The 17,163-nt window shown below is 43.9% G+C and overlaps 1 protein-coding gene across 4 annotated transcripts in view; it reads left to right on the plus strand.

Annotated features, from left to right (window-relative positions):
* arhgef7a (Rho guanine nucleotide exchange factor (GEF) 7a) overlaps positions 1-17,163 on the plus strand; it is a 182,335-nt gene that overhangs the window by 53,470 nt on the left and 111,702 nt on the right. Inside the window, exon 24 of one of the 4 annotated variants that reach the window (XR_011667780.1) lies at positions 6,927-7,506. The exons of the other annotated variants lie outside the window; for them this stretch is intronic. The gene's annotated coding sequence lies outside the window, so the exon portion shown is untranslated. Of the gene's footprint in view, positions 1-6,926; positions 7,507-17,163 lie in introns of those variants that run through there. 4 annotated transcript variants of the gene reach the window in all.

Here is a 17,163-nt window from a genome sequence, read left to right on the forward strand (position 1 = left end):
GACAATGAAAGCTCTTACGGTATTTAATGATTACATGTCTCTAAAACAGGCTATAGGCTACATGTGCACCACCAAGTCAGAACAGTAGGCTAAATTATGAGGGGGAAAGGAACCAAATTATTAGGGTGAAGCACATGGGCTACTAACAGCTTACAACACAACATACACTTAGTATTACTTTCTTAGCTACGGTATACATATCTTCTTGGCAGATACAGTTGAAGTCGGAAGTTTACGTACACTTAGGTTGGAGTCATTAAAACTCGTTTTTCAACCACTCCACAAATTTCTTGTTAACAAACTGTAGTTTTGGCAAGTCGGTTAGGACATCTACTTTGTGCATGGCACAAGTCATTTTTTCCATTAAATGTTTACAGACAGATTATTTCACTTATAATTCACTGTATCACATTTCCAGTTGGTCAGAAGTTTACATACAATAAGTTGACTGGGAAAATTCCAGAAAATTACGTCATGGCTTTAGAAGCTTCTGATCGGCTAATTGACATAATTTGAGTCAATTGGAGGTGTACCCGTGGATGTATTTCAAGGCCTACCTTCAAACTCAGTGCCTCTTTGCTTGACATCATGGGAAAATCAAAAGAAATCTGCCAAGAACTCAGCAAAAAAAATTGTAGACCTCCACAAGTCTGGTTCATCCTTGGGAGCAATTTCCAAAAGCCTCAAGGTACCACGTTCATCTGTACAAACAATAGTACGCAAGTATTAACACCATGGGACCACATGGTACCGCTCAGGAAGGAGACACGTTCTGTCTCCTAGAGATGAACATACTTTGGTTCGAAAAGTGCAAATCAATCCCAGAACAACAGCAAAGGACCTTGTGAAGATGCTGGAGGAAACAGGTACAAAATATCTATATTCACAGTAAAACAAGTCCTATATTGACATACCTTGAAAGGCCGCTCAGCAAGGAAGAAGCCACTGCTCCAAAACCGCCATAAAAAAGCCAGACTACGGTTTGCAACTGCACATGGGGACAGAGATCGTACTTTTTGGAGAAATGTCCTCTGGTCTGATGAAACACAAATAGAACTGTTTGGCCATAATGACCATTGTTATGTTTGGAGGAAAAAGGGGGAGGCTTGCAAGCCATAGAACACCATCCCAATCGTGAAGCACGGGGGTGGCAGCATCATGTTGTGGGGGTGCTTTGCTGCAGGAGGGACTGGTGCACTTCATAAAATAGATGGCATCATTAGGACGGAAAATTATGTGAATATATTGAAGCAACATCTCAAGACGTCAGTCAGGAAGTTAAAGTTTGGTCACAAATGGGTCTTCCAAATGGACAATGACCCCAAGCATACTTCCGAAGTTGTGGCAAAATGGCTTAAGGACAACAAAGTCAAGGTATTGGAGTGGCCATCAGAAAGCCCTGACCTCAATCCAATAGAAAATATGTGGGCAGAACTGAAAAAGCATGTGTGTGCAAGGAGGCCTATAAACCTGACTCAGTAACACCAGCTTTGTCAAGAGGAATGGGCCAAAATTCATCCAACTTATTGTGGGAAGCTTGTGGAAGGCTACCCGAAACGTTTGACCCAAGTTAAACAATTTAAAGGCAATGCTACCAAATACTAATTGAGTGTATGTAAACTTCTGTCCCACTGGGAATGTGATGAAAGAAATAAAAGCTGAAATAAATAATTCTCTCCATTATTATTCTGACATTTCACATTCTTAAAATAAAGTGGTGATCATAACTGACCTAAGACAGGGAATTTTTACTAGGATTAAATGTCAGGAATTGTGAAAAACCAAGTTTAAATGTTTTTAAACTTCCGATTTCAACTGTATATGCATATATGCAGCAGCATACAAGACATTTTTGGACTCACCTTGTTGTGTTGTGCTCACTTGAACAGGAAGGTGGCGTGGTGGTCCTTAGTAGGCTAATTTTGTCATCAAAGTCTGGCATTCTCTGGATTTATGGTGCTTTCAAGACAACTGGGAACTTGGACAACAACAAGGTTGAATCATGATGTCAGTGATCTTCAGGTCGGAGCTCTAAAAAGTGGCCAGAATTCCCGAGTTTGAATTTCGAGTTTGATGACCTAAATCTATTTCACCAGTCAGGGGGCTCTTTTTTTTGTTCCCAGTTGTCCTGAACTCGCTGAAGTCTGAAATTTTCCAGTTGCGAGTTTCCAGTTGTTTTGAACACGGCAGAAATCCTGCTGGATTGACCGCATGAATGTTTATCCTTTTAAATTTGGAAAAGAGACCCTTAAACCCAGACTTGGACCACATATCCACTCCACTGAATAGCAGGCTAGTGATGGCTTTGCAACGCTTGCAGTTAGCCACTGATTCCTTCTAAAACACTCATTGTTGAATTTGCGATTTACAACTTGTTTTGTAATGTTTATGTCCGACGAGCACCGATATGTTTTAGGATTGAAAAGGATTTGCCAGTAGATTGTCGATGTGATTCATGATGATGACTGCTTGTCTAGCTTGCTAGTTAAGATTTAGAAAGTATGATGTTGACATGATCAGTCCAATCAAAGCTACGGTAGATATAACGTGACATTATTTTATCTGTGGCCTCTGGCAAATGACCTTGAGCTTTCTTGGATGGGCACTTCTAATGTAACTCTATGGCAGCACCCAAGGGACTTGAATTTTCTAGCTCTCCCCGTAGATTTTGCGTTGACGTTGTGTCCCCATGAGTGATAGAACACTGAGCCAATCACGGCGCAACTAGAGAACATTACAAACCCCTACGCTGCGTATTTTCCACTGGCTGCCCCACCACTACAGAAAGCACTGAGCTAGGCTGAAACACCTGGACTTTGGAGCTGCCTTACTCAAGAAAGCAAAAAAGAGACCATGTTTGTATGCGGCTTTATTAACTCAAGGATTTTTTTTACATTGTTTGTGTCACACCCTGATCTGTTTCACCTATCTTTGTGCTTGTCTCCACCCCCCTCCAGGTGTCGCCATCTTCCCCATTATCCCCTGTGCATTTATACCTGTGTTTTCTGTTTGTCTGTTGACAGTTCTTCTTGTCTCGTCAAGCCTACCAGCGTGTTTTTCATTCTCCTGTTTTCTTGAGCCCCTGTTTTATAGTTATCCCGGTTTTGATCATTCTGCCTGCCCTGAGCCTGCCTGCCGTTCTGTACCTTTTTCCACTGCACTGGACTTACTGACTTCTGCCTGCCCTTTACCTGTCCTTTGCCTGCCCCCTGTTTATATAACAAACGTCCGTTATTCAAGCTGTCTGCATCTTGGTCTTTTCCTGAGCCGTGAAAGTACAAATTGGCCATGACGAACACAGCAGACTCTGACCAGCTCCGCAGTGCCGCCTCCTCCCAAGGAGCCACCATTGGGAGGTATGAGGAGTTGTCGACTAGGCAGCCTACCACGACGGTAACCCCCTAGCCCCTCAGTAACCCAGCTGTCAGCAGCGCGTCTTTCCCGGCTTCCCGAGAACCCTGCTTACCTCCCCCGGAACGCTTCGCTGGAGAGTCGGAACCTGTCGGGCGTTTCTCTCTGTGTTCCCTCATCTTTGAGCTGCAGCCCTCCTCCTTCCCCTTGGGCTGCTTGAAGATACCTCATCACGCTGATGTCCTGGAGGGCTGTCCTGGAGGGAACAACAGTCTGCCGTGTGCTTCAGTTTGGAGGAGTTTGTGGCTCAGATGAAGGTTTTCAATTCTCCGTTGTCTGGGAGAGAGGCTGCACGGAAGTTAATCCAGCTTCGGCAAGACTCCCGCAGTGGATTTCCACACGTTGGCTGACGATAGTGCCTGGAACCCGGAATATCTGTTCGACACGTTCCTGCGCGGATTATCGGAGGAAGATATGGACGAGCTCGCAGCCCGGGAGCTGCTGAGAGATCTTGACTCACTCATTGCCATGACCATCCAGATCGATGTGCGGCTACAGGAACGCCTCCAAGGCATCCTGGAAGCCCCCGACTTCTACATGTCCAAGAGAATCCGAGGCTACCCAAGTTTCCCAGAGTGTCTCCGAAGTCTGCCGATTCGCCTCTTCCCGAGCCGATGCAACTAGGCAGAGCTAGGTTGTTTCCAAACTAATGTTTACGCAGGCTTAACCCGAAGAGTTGCCTGTATTGCGGAACTATTGGTAATTTCATGTCTACCTGTCCACTAAAAGACCAGGCTCACCAGTAGGAGCTAGTACTTTGGTGGGCCATACGGAGAACATTCCTTCTCCCCTTACTCGCACCCCTCTCCATGCCATCCTGCCGTGGGGGAACCAGTCGAAATCTCTCTGGGTACTCATCGTTTCTGGGGCTGATGGGTTTTATGGACACCACCCTGGTGTCAGAACTGGGCATCCCCACTCAACCCCTCTCCATTCCCATGGACGTTAGAGCGCTGGACGAACGTTCTATAGGCAGAGTCACCCACAATACCACTCCCATCAACCTGTCGGTGTCAGGGAACCACAGCGAGGCTATACAGTTCATTCTGATTAAGTTTTCTCAGATTCCCGTGGTATTGGGTTTCTCTTGGCCATTCTGCCACGCCCATTGCCTGAAGTTGACGTAACCTGCCCTGGGACGTCTTCCTGTGGGCTCGGAAGTAACCTTTGACCTCTATGCCGTTCCCGCGAAGGTCCAGGACCTCCAGGAGGTTTTCAGTAAGGTCAGAGCCACTTTGCTTCCTCCATCTCGACTATATGACTGCGGGATTGATCTTCTCCCGAGCACAACACCACCCCGGGACGACTGTATTTACTGTCACGTCCGGAAACCAAGGCAATTGAGACCTACATCGAGGACTCCCTGGCTGCAGGGTGTATCCGTACTTGTTCCTTCCCCACCGGCGCAAGGTTCTTCTTTGTGGAGAAGAGGGACAAAACCCTGTGCCCGTGCATCGACTACCGGGGCCTCGGTTAAGAACCGCTACCCGCTACCACTCATCGCCTCGGCCTTTGAGCCACTCCAGGGGGCCACCATTTATTCCAAGTTGGACCGGCGGAGCACCTACCATCTGGTGCGAATACGGGAAGGGGATGAGTGGAAGACAGTCTTCAACACAGCCATCGGACATGAATATCTGGTTATGCCATTTGGTCTGATCAACGCTCCAGCTGTGTTCCAGGCACTGGTTAACGACGTTCTCCGCGACATGTTGAACCGGTTCGTGTTCATCTACCTCAACGACATCCTCGTCTTCTCCCGCTCAGCCCAAGAATGCTCCACATCCAACAGGTCCTCCAGCTCCTCCTGGAGAACCAACTTTTTGTGACAGCGGAAAAGTGCGAAATCCATTGCTCCACCATCTCCATCCTAGGTTACATCATCGCTGCGTGTAATGTGCAGATGGATGCCGGTAAGGTGAGAACGGTGGTGGATTCTCCCCAACCTACGTCCAGAGTACTGCTGCAACGCTTCCTGGGTTTTGCCATTTTCTATCGCCGCTTTATCCGGGGTTAGAGTACCTGGCTTCTCCCCTTTCTGCACTCACCTCTCCCAAGGTTCCATTCACATGGTCCCCAGCTGCTGACCGAGCGTTCCTGGACCTCAAGCACAGCTTCACCACAGCTCCCACATTAGTCCATCCTGACCCATCCTGTCAGTTCATGGTGGAGGCCGACGCTTCGGATGTCAGAGTGGGGGCTGTCTTGTCCCAGCGTTCTGCCCTGGACCTTATGCTGCATCCCTGCGCCTTCTTCTCCCATCGTCTTATCGCCACGGAGAGGAATTATGATGTGGACCAGAGAGGAATCACGACCCTCGGAATCTGAGACCATCCTTCCTACTTCATGTCTGGCGGTGGCACTCATCTGGGGTATTGAGAACCAGGTCCGTGTGGTGCAGTGTTCCCAGCCGAACCCCGGGTGGGGGATGGGACACTGATAACCAAATGTTTGTTCCAGACACTGTCTGCTCCCCGGTCCTGGAGTGGGCTCACTCCTCCAGGCTTGCCTGCCACCCGGGTTCCCGTTGGACCCTGGAATTTGTGCGACAACACTTTTGGTGGCCCACCATGGTCCATGACATCTCTGCGTTCATCGCTGCCTGCACTATCTCTGCGCAGAATAAGACTCTTCGGCAAGCTCCGGCTGGCCTACTTCAAACACTTCCTGTCCCTCACCGTCCCTGGTCACCTATATCCCTGGACTTCGTCACTCGTCTTCCCCGTCTGATGGCAACACCGTTATCCTTACAGTGGTGGACCGGTTTTCCAAAACCGCCCATTTCATTCCTCTCCCCAAGCTACCCTCAGCCAAGGAGACATCCCAGCTCATGGTGCAGCATGTCTTCCAGAGCCATGGACTTCCAGTGGACACTGTCTCCAACCGGGGTCCTCAGTTCTTGTCCCGGTTCTGGAAGGGGTTCTACACGCTCATTGGGTCATCGGCCAGTTCCACCCCCAGTCTAATGCCCAGTCGGAGCGAGCCAATCAGACCTGGAGATGACTCTTCATTGCCTGGTCTCCACCAAACCCACCACCTGGAGCCAGCATCTCGTGTGGGTAGAATACACCCGCAACACCCTACCCTGCTCAGCCACTGGTCTCTTGCCTTTTGAGTGTTCCCTGGGATATCAGCCCCTGCTCTTCCTGGAGCAAGAGGAGGAGGTCAGCATACCCTCAGCCCAGATGTTCGTCCGCCGCTGTCGCCGTACCTGGAAGAGAGCTCAGGCGGCTCTTCTCAAGACCACATCCAGGTATCGACGACAGGCGGACCGCCACAGGACCCCGGCTCCCCGTTATTGTCTCGGGCAGAGGGTATGGCTGTCCACTCGGGATCTGCCCCTCCGGGTGCAGTCCCGCAAACTTTCCCCCCATTTTATCGGCCCTTTCCCCGTCTCCAAGATTCTTAGGCCCTCTGCTGTTCGTCTTCTATTGCCCCGTACCCTCCATATACATCCCACTTTTTATGTGTCTAGGATTAAACTTCTGTCTCAGCCCTTTGTCTCCTGTTTCCAGGCCCACTCCTCTCCACCGTCTCATCAACGGCCAACCGGCATACACGGTGAGGCGCCTCCTGAAGGTTCGGCGGCGGGGCAGGGGTTTCCAGTACCTGGTTAACTGGGAGTACCACCGCCGTTAATCGCTGAGTTCCACCGCCGGCACCCCGGTCAACCAGGTATGCGCCCAGGTAGGACGCCAGGTGGCGTCCCTGGGGGGGTAGATACGTAATGTCACACCCTGATCTGTTTCCCTTGTCTTTGTGCTTGTTTCTACCCCCCTCCAGGTGTCGCTCATCTTCCCCATTATCCCCTGTGCATTTATACCTGTGTTCTCATTTTGTTTGTCTGTTAAGTTCGTCTTGCATCGTCAAGCCTACCAGCATAATTCTTGTACTCCAGTTTTCTTTAGCCCCTGTTTTCTAGTTGCTCCGGTTTTGACCATTCTGCCTGCCCTGAGCCTGCCTGCCGTTTTGTACCTTTTGCCACTGCCCTGGATTACTGACCTCTGCCTGCCCCTGAGCCTGCCTGCCGCTCTGTACCTTACGGACTCTGCCCTGGACTACCGACCCCTGCCTGCCCTTGACCTGTCCTTTGCCTGCCCTCTGTTTATATAATAAACGTCCGTTATTCGAACTGTCTGCATCTGAGTATTTTCCTGAGCCGTGATAGTTTGCAAACTGATATGTGACATGTATTAATGTCAAAATAACATGCAAAACAGGCACAACGTTTTTTTATATATATATTTGTATTTTACTTTTAGGTGATGATCAAAACAGGTGGGGCTCTGCCCTGAATGACGTGTCGCCACTGGTGTGAAGGCTTAGGTTGGACGGTGGTCTCTAGGGCCCCAATCCTAAATGATACCCGTGTGGGTATCACAGAACTTTAATGGCTTTTTCTAGAAAGGACAAAGTAACAGGATTATCAGAACCTTTGACAATGTTGTTATCTTAGAATATTGTTGGTTCTTAATCAACTTTACTAAAGCGGAAATAAATAAATAAATAATATGAAATAAATATTATGAGTAAATACAATCATCACCTGTAATCCTCAACCAATCAGCTGTTTTTCTGTTGTTCTGCGTCAGATTAGTTTATGATTAGAGAAAGTTGTTTTGAAATAATTAGCTTGTTCATGAGAAGAGGGAAGTAAGTGCGTGTGTGTGTGTGTGTGTTCATGTGTAATTGTGGTAATGTGTTAATGTGCTGTGTGTAGGGTTGAAAAAGGGTTACAAAGGGAGGGTATATTACTGGAAACATTCAAATTCTACCAGTAAACTACCAGAATGTTGGTACTGTACCTTTCAAGGATTTTATGTAATCTATCACCAGACATCTAGTGGCCCTTTTGGGTACTTCAGATTATCACAGGTGTCTGTCATTATCTCTGGTCCTCTGTGTGGCCTTATTTAATTTTTTACTTTAGTTTTTAACTCTATTTCTTGAACTGCATTGTTGGTTAACTTTTACTTGGTACTCATCCCGGATCCGGGAGCACCCCCCACAGTAAAAAAGCTGACTAGCATAGCCTAGCATAGCGTCACAAGTAAATACTAGCATCTAAATATCATTAAATCACAAGTCCAAGACACCAGATGAAAGATACAGATCTTGTGAATCCAGCCATCATTTCTGATTTTTAAAATGTTTTACAGGGAAGACACAATATGTAAATCTATTAGCTAACCACGATAGCAAAAGACACAACTTTTTTTTCTCCACAATTTTTTTCCTGCATGGGCAGCTATCACAATTTCGACTAAATAAAGATATATATAGCCACTAACCAAGAAACAACTTCATAAGATGACAGTCTGATAACATATTTATGGTATAGCATATGTTTTTTTAGAAAAATGTGCATATTTCAGGTATGAATCACAGTTCTACATTGCAGCTGCAATCTGAAATAGCGTTGGAAGCAGCCGGAATAATTACAGAGACCGACGTCAATTACCAAAATACTCATCCTAAAACATTTCTGAAAAATACACAGCATACAGCAAATGAAAGACCAACATCTTGTGAATCCAGCCATCATTTCAGATTTTTTAAATGTTTTACAGGGAAGACACAATATGTAAATCTATTAGCTAACCACGTTAGCAAAAGACACCACTTTTTTTACTCCACCAGTTTTTTACTCCATCAGTAGCTATCACTAATTCGACTAAATAAAGATATATATAGCCACTAACCAAGAAACAACTTCATAAGATGACAGTCTGATAACATATTTATGGTATAGCATATGTTTTTTTAGAAAAATGTGCATTTTTCAGGTATAAATCATAGTTTACCATTGCAGCCACTATCACAAAACTCACCAAAGCGACTAGAATAACTACAGAGAGCAACGTGTATTACCTAATTAATCATCATAAAACATTTCTTAAAAATACACAGCGTACAGCAATTGAAATACACAGATCTTGTGAATCCAGACAATATTTCAGATTTTCTAAGTGTTTTACAGCGAAAACACAATATATCGTTATAAGAGGATACCACATGAGCTAACATCACCCCAGCATTGATTCAAGGCAAAAAGCGCGATAACGTTATCACCACCAAAATATATAATTTTTTTCACTAACCTTCTCAGAATTCTTCAGATGACAGTCCTGTAACATCATATTACACAATGCATATAGAGTTTGTTCGAAAATGTGCATATTTAGCGGCACAAATCGTACTTATACAATGAAAATAGTGTCCAACTACTCAAGCAATCGGTCCGGCGCCATCTTGGAAAGACTCCTATTTTTATATAAAACTATTCATAAACTTGACTAAAAAAATACAGGTTGGACAGAAATTGAAAGACAAATTAGTTCTTAATGCGCTGAATTACATTTTTAAAATTAACTTTACTGCGCAATACAGCGTGCGCTGAAGCAAGGCTACACTGAAATTAATGGCAGCTTATGCATTTAACATTTTTCAACAGAGCAACGATTTATCAGCATAAATAGTTCTTACTTTTAGATGAACTCGCATCAGAATCTTGGGAAAGGTGTCTTTTGTCCAGAACCATCGTCTTTTGGTCGAAAGATGTACTCTTGTCCTGTCGAAATCGCTGCTAAGTCGGTTTAAATTAACTACCTTATGATGTCTTTAACAACTATAACGAATAAAAACATGACCGGAGATATAGAACTGGCTAAACCAAAGCTTGGAAGGAGGCCAGTCCGATGTCCATCCTGCGTCAGGCGCACGGTCGAAAAGAAAGGTACTTCCGCCCCAAGGTCTTATATAAGGTCCCAGATTGCGCAATCGACTCCATTCAAATTGTCACCACTTACTGACATCTAGAGGAAGGCGTATGCAGTGTTTGTAGCCCCACAGCGTACACAGGGACTTATAAACTGACCTCAGAACAGGGAGTGAGATTTCTGAAATCTCACTCCCTGGCAGGAAATGTGCTGCAGAAGGAGTTCTGTTTCACTCAGAGACATAATTCAAACGGTTTTAGAAACTAGAGAGTGTTTTCTATCCAATAGTAATAATAATATGCATATTGTACGAGCAAGAATTGAGTACGAGGCAGTTTAATTTGGAAACGTCAAGAAAAAAATTGTGCTAACAGCTCCCCCTATTGACAAAAGTTAAGGGCTTGTAAATAAGCATTTCACGGTAAGGTCTACTACACCTGTTGTATTCGGCGCATGTGAAAAATAAAATTTGATTTGATCAAGTGTAAAATATATTACATTATTAAATAAGATGATTTTCAAATAGGATATTGAATGACAAAGCTGTAAAACATTATCCTAAATATAAACCATTAATTTTGTGAATACCTTCTGTGTTTAATATGAGGGTTTCAGCATGAAATATATATATTTTTATTTATTTTACTATGTCAATATGTCACAACTGCCACCAGTTTGACACTGAAGCATTGACAACAAATACATACTGACATAGTAAAATAAGTATGTAAATAAATAAATAAAGGATATGTCATGCTGAAACACTCATATTAAACACACAAGGTATTCACTAAGTTGATGGGTTATATTTAGGATAATGTTTTACAGCTTTTTTATTTGAAAATCATCTTATTGAATTATTTTATATATGATAAGGCCACACAGAGGGCCAGAGATAATTACAGACATCTGTAAAAATCTAAGGGGGGGAGGGGTACCTCAGACGTGATTCAATTGTGTGTGTTTGGGCGCTGGGAGATAGTCTTGACGTTCTCCTGAACCCTCGCCATACACAAGTCAGCACAATACAATGCAGTGGGACAAATAACAGTGGGACAAATACACTGGTGGTTGGTGTTTGTGGGGGAGGGGTGAGTGTGTGTGTGTGTGTGTGTTCTTGGAAATAGAATACATTTGGGGAATATGTTTTGGAGTTTGTTGTTGTGTGTAGCCGTTCCTTTATCCAATTCACTTTCAGCATCTCCTCTAACTTCCTTGTCCTGTCTACCTCTAGCTTTTCTCTACTTCCTCTCTCTCCCCCTCTTCCTTTCTCTGGTCAGATGTGACCTTGTTGTGTGTAGTTTGTAGACAGGCAGTGTGTTTGCCAGCCGTGTGTGTCTCTGCTGACCCTGAAGGACCCTGTGGGGGGTGACATTGCTAACTGACCCAGGGAAGCTCCATGTTCATTGTTTTTTGTTTCACAATAGAATGTGCTGTCTCTCTCTCTTTCACTCTCTTTCTGCCTTTGTCTCACTCTTTCTCTGTATTTCTCTCTCCTGTTTCTTCACTCCCCTCCTTCACTTTGTCTCCTCTCCAGCTGTCAGTCACTTTTACTGCCTATATAGTTTATCTATTTGTTTGTGGTTTATATCAGGGTGGTTGTGGGTCGGGGTAATGTTGCAAAGCTGACTGCAGTGAATGCTCTCCTGCTTCTGCTTGCTCTCTCTCTCTCCCCCTCTTCTCTATCTATCTCTCTCTCTCTCCCACTCTCTTCTTTCTCTCATTTCTAATTTCTCTACTCCCTATCTCTCTCGTGCACTCTATCCCTCTCTTTCTCAATTCAATTCCATTTTCAATCTAAGGGCTTTATTGGCATGGGGAACATGTGTTAATATCGCCAAAGCAAGTGAAATAGATAATAAACAAAAGTGAGATAAACCTTCCAGAAGGACAACCATCTCTTCAGCACTCCACCAATCAGGCCTTTATGGCAGTGGCCAGACGGAAGCCACTCCTCAGTAAAAGGCACTTGACAACACACTTGGAGTTTGCCAAAAGGCACCTAAACACTCTCAGACCATGAGAAAAAAGGTTCTCTGGTCTGATGAAACCAAGATTGAACTCTTTGGCCTGAATGCCAAGCGTCACGTCTGGAGGAAACCTGGCACCATCCTTACGGTGAAGCATGGTGGTGGCAGCATCATGCTGTGGGGATGTTTTTCAGCGGCAGGGACTGGGAGACTAGTCAGCATCGAAGCAAAGATGAACGGAGCAAAGTACAGAGAGATCCTTGATGAAAACCTGCTCCAGAGCACTCAGGACCTCAGACTGGGGTGAAGGTTAACCTTCCAACAGGACAACAAACACAAGCACACAGCCAAGACAACGCAGGGTGGCTTCGGGACAAGTCTCTGAATGTCCTTGAGTGGCCGACCCAGAGCACGGACTTGAACACAATCGAACATCTCCGGAGAGACCTGAAAATAGCTGTGCAGCAACGCTACCCATCCAACCTGACAGAGCTTGAGAGGATCTGCAGAGAAGAATGGGAGAAACTCCCCAAATACAGGTGTGCCAAGATTGTAGCGTCATACCCAAGAAAACTCTGCTGTAATTGCTGCAAAAGGTACTTCAACAAAGTACTGAGTAAATGGTCTGAATTTTTATGTAAATGTGCTAGTTAATTTTTTCTTTTTTATAAATTAGCAAAAATGTCTAAACCTGTTTTTGTTTTGTCATTATGGAGTGTTGTGTGTAGATTGATGAGGGACGGGGGGGGGGAGTATTTAATCAATTTTAAAATAAGACTGCAACGTAACAAAATGTGGAAAAAGTCAAGGGGTCTGAATACTTTCCGAGGGCACTGTACTGGCAAGTTCGATGTATTGGTAGCCAACTAACGTTAGGTAGATAGCTAACATACCGGTACATACAAGCAACTGTTGTAATGATATTCTATGCGGTTCGTAAGGCTAGTGTAGGTAACAAATTGTCAGCTAACATAACATGTAACTTATTTGAAAAATCATTACTTTATTACATTGCTCAACATTTTCTTATTTTTTGTCATAATTTGGTAAAGCAATGAATTTGTTCGGCTGTATATTTTCCGCCATTTTCTTCAAATCTGAAAATGTTATTAAGCCATGCCAGTTTTCTGAAGAATTGCATTATGGACCCTAAAAGCATAGATATAATGTCCATTGCTTGTGTACTTCGTTTTTTGGCGAATGTAGTACGACAACCGGGATCTTTTGGCATGCTAACTACAGTGGGGCAAAAAAGTATTTAGTCAGCCACAAATTGTGCAAGTTCTCCCACTTAAAAAGATGAGAGAGGCCTGTAATTTTCATCATAGGTACACTTCAACTATGACAGACAAAATGAGAAAAGAAAATCCAGAAAATCACATTGTAGGATTTTTAATGAATTTATTAGCAAATTATGGTGGAAAATAAGTATTTGGTCACATACAAACAAGCAAGATTTCTGGCTCTCACAGACCTGTAACTTCTTCTTTAAGAGGCTCCTCTGTCCTCCACTCGTTACCTGTATTAATGGCACCTGTTTGAACTTGTTATCAGTATAAAAGACACCTGTCCACAACCTCAAACAGTCACACTCCAAACTCCACTATGGCCAAGACCAAAGAGCTGTCAAAGGACACCAGAAACAAAATTGTAGACCTGCACCAGGCTGGGAAGACTGAATCTGCAATAGGTAAGCAGCTTGGTTTGAAGAAATCAACTGTGGGAGCAATTATTAGGAAATGGAATACATACAAGACCACTGATAATCTCCCTCGATCTGGGGCTCCACGCAAGATCTCACCCCGTGGGGTCAAAATGATCACAAGAGCGGTGAGCAAAAATCCCAGAACCACACGGGGGGACCTAGTGAATGACCTGCAGAGAGCTGGGACCAAAGTAACAAAGCCTACCATCAGTAACACACTACGCCGCCAGGGACTCAAATCCTGCAGTGCCAGACGTGTCCCCCTGCTTAAGCCAGTACATGTCCAGGCCCGTCTAAAGTTTGCTAGAGAGCATTTGGATGATCCAGAAGAAGATTGGGAGAATGTCATATGGTCAGATGAAACCAAAATATAACTTTTTGGTAAAAACTCAACTCGTCGTGTTTGGAGGACAAAGAATGCTGAGTTGCATCCAAAGAACACCATACCTACTGTGAAGCATGGGGGTGGAAACATCATGCTTTGGGGCTGTTTTTCTGCAAAGGGACCAGGACGACTGATCCGTGTAAAGGAAAGAATGAATGGGGCCATGTATCGTGAGATTTTGAGTGAAAACCTCCTTCCATCAGCAAGGGCATTGAAGATTAAACGTGGCTGGGTCTTTCAGCATGACAATGATCCCAAACACACCGCCCGGGCAACGAAGGAGTGGCTTCGTAAGAAGCATTTCAAGGTCCTGGAGTGGCCTAGCCAGTCTCCAGATCTCAACCCCATAGAAAATCTTTGGAGGGAGTTGAAAGTCCGTGTTGCCCAGCAACAGCCCCAAAACATCACTGCTCTAGAGGATATCTGCATGGAGGAATGGGCCAAAATACCAGCAACAGTGTGTGAAAACCTTGTGAAGACTTACAGAAAACGTTTGACCTCTGTCATTGCCAACAAAGGGTATATAACAAAGTATTGAGATAAACTTTTGTTATTGACCAAATACTTATTTTCCACCATATTTTGCAAATAAATTCATAAAAAATCCTACAATGTGATTTTCTGGATTTTTTTTTCTCATTTTGTCTGTCATAGTTGAAGTGTACCTATGATGAAAATTACAGGCCTCATCTTTTTAAGTGGGAGAACTTGCACAATTGGTGGCTGACTAAATACTTTTTTGCCCCACTGTATATCCATACTTTGACCAAAAAGCATACTACATACTCAATTTACATCACAAATAGTATGATTAGTGCGGTTAGTATGAGTATTCGAACACAGCTCATGTCTATAAGTGGCTTACATAGTGATTGTTTGCAGTGGCGACCCATCATTTAGGGCATGTGGGGCAGAGCCACCTGTTTTGAACCTCACCTGTTTAGCTAAAAACGACATATCTATTATAATATATTTTGGGGTTGCCTGTTTAGCATGTATTTTGGCATTAAAATGTGCCACATATCAGTTTGCAAACAATGTTAAAAAAAAAAAAATAAAAAAAAAATACACAACAACTTTGATTTAATAAAGCCCCATACAAACATGTCTCTTTTTTGCGTTCTTGAGTAAGGCATCTCCAAAATGCTTGTGTTTCATCCCAGCTCAGTGCTTTCTGTGGTGGTGGGGCAGCCAGCGCAAAATATGCAGTGTAGGGGTTGGTAATGTTCTCTAGTTGCGCTGTGATTGGCTCAGTGTTCTGTCACTCATGGGGACACTACGTCACTGAAAAATCTACGGGGAGAGCACGAAAATTCAAGCCGCTTGGGTACTGCCATAGAGTTACATTAGAAGTGCCCATCCAAGAAGGCTCAAGGTCATTGGCCATAGATAAAATTACGTCAAATCACGTTATATCTATCGTAGCTTTGATTGGACTGATCATGTCAACATCATACTTTCTAAATCTTAGCTAGCAGTCATCATTATGAATCAAGTCGACAATCTACTGGCAAATCCTTTATAATCCTTGTCTTAATGAAGAGAAATGATAGATAAAACGTATCAGTGCTCATCGGCCATTGGACATAAACATTACACAACAAGTTGGAATTTGCAATTCAGCAATGAGTGGTTTGGAAGGAAGCAGTGGCTAACTGCAAGAATTGCAAAGCAATCACTAGCCTGCTATTCAGTGGAGTGGATGTGTGGTCCCAAATCTGGGATTAAGTGTCTCTTTTCCAAGTTTAAAATGATAAACATTCAACATTGGCCATGCTGTCAATGAAGCATGATTTGTGCTGCGCTCAAAACAACTGTTAACTCGTACTGCGAAAACGTGACTTCAGTGAGTTCAAGACAACTGGGAAGTTGGAAATAAACGAGCTCTGACTGGGAAAATACATTTGAAACTCGGAATTGTAAATCCGGCCTCTTTCTAGAGCTACGACCTGAAGATCAATGACGTCATCATGTATTTTTTTAACCTTGTTTTTTTTCTCGAGTTCCCAGTTGTTTTGAAAGCACCATAAATCCAGAGAATACCAGACTTTGATGACAACATTTTCCCACGAAGGACCTCTGCGCCACCTTCCTGTTCAAGTGAGCACATCACAAGGTGAGTCCAAAAATGTATTGTTGTACTGTATGCTACTGCATAAATGATGTAATATGCCAGGGAGATATGTATACTGTAGCTAATAAAGTAATACTAAGTGTATGTTGTGTAGTAAGCTGTTAGTAGCCCATGTGCCTCACCCTAATAATTTGCTCTATTTACGCCTCATTTCACCTACTGTTCTGACTTGGTGGTACACATGTAGCCTATAACCTGTTTTAGAGAAATGTAATCATTGAATATTGTAAGAGATTTCATTGTCTGCTTATATGCCCCCTTTATTTATCCTACAGTTCTGACTTGTTGAACAGGGAGAACACTGTAAGAACAGCCCATGTTTTGAATTCTGTTGGTGTACATTTCAAAAGTGCTGAACAAATAGTTATATTGACTACGTCCGTCCTAGCTCGCTCATGAATGTCTGACTGACTTCTGTTATGACTTCTGCCGTGTTCAAAACAACTAGAAACTCGGAACTGGGAAATCTCAGACTTCTAACTTTGTTAAGCACTTTTGAAATGTACAGCGACAGAATTCAGAACAAATGTAATTGTAAGCTGCTGCGTAACTGATGTAATATGCTAGGGAGATATGTATACTGTAGCTAAGAAAGTAAAACTAAGTGTATGTTGTGTAGTAAGCTGTTAGTAGCCCATGGGCCTCACCCTATTAATTTGGTCCCTTTTCCCCTCATAACTCTAGAGTGGCCCAGCAGTCTAATGCACTGTATCTCAGTGCTAGAGGTGTCACTACAGACATGGTTCGATTCCAGGTTGTATCACAACCGGCTGTGACCGGGAGTCCCATGGGGCATTGTAAATAAGAATTTGTTCTTGACTGACTTGCCTAGTTAAATA

The sequence above is a fragment of the Salvelinus alpinus genome, chromosome 14, assembly GCF_045679555.1.
Source record: "Salvelinus alpinus chromosome 14, SLU_Salpinus.1, whole genome shotgun sequence".
NCBI lineage: Eukaryota > Metazoa > Chordata > Actinopteri > Salmoniformes > Salmonidae > Salvelinus > Salvelinus alpinus.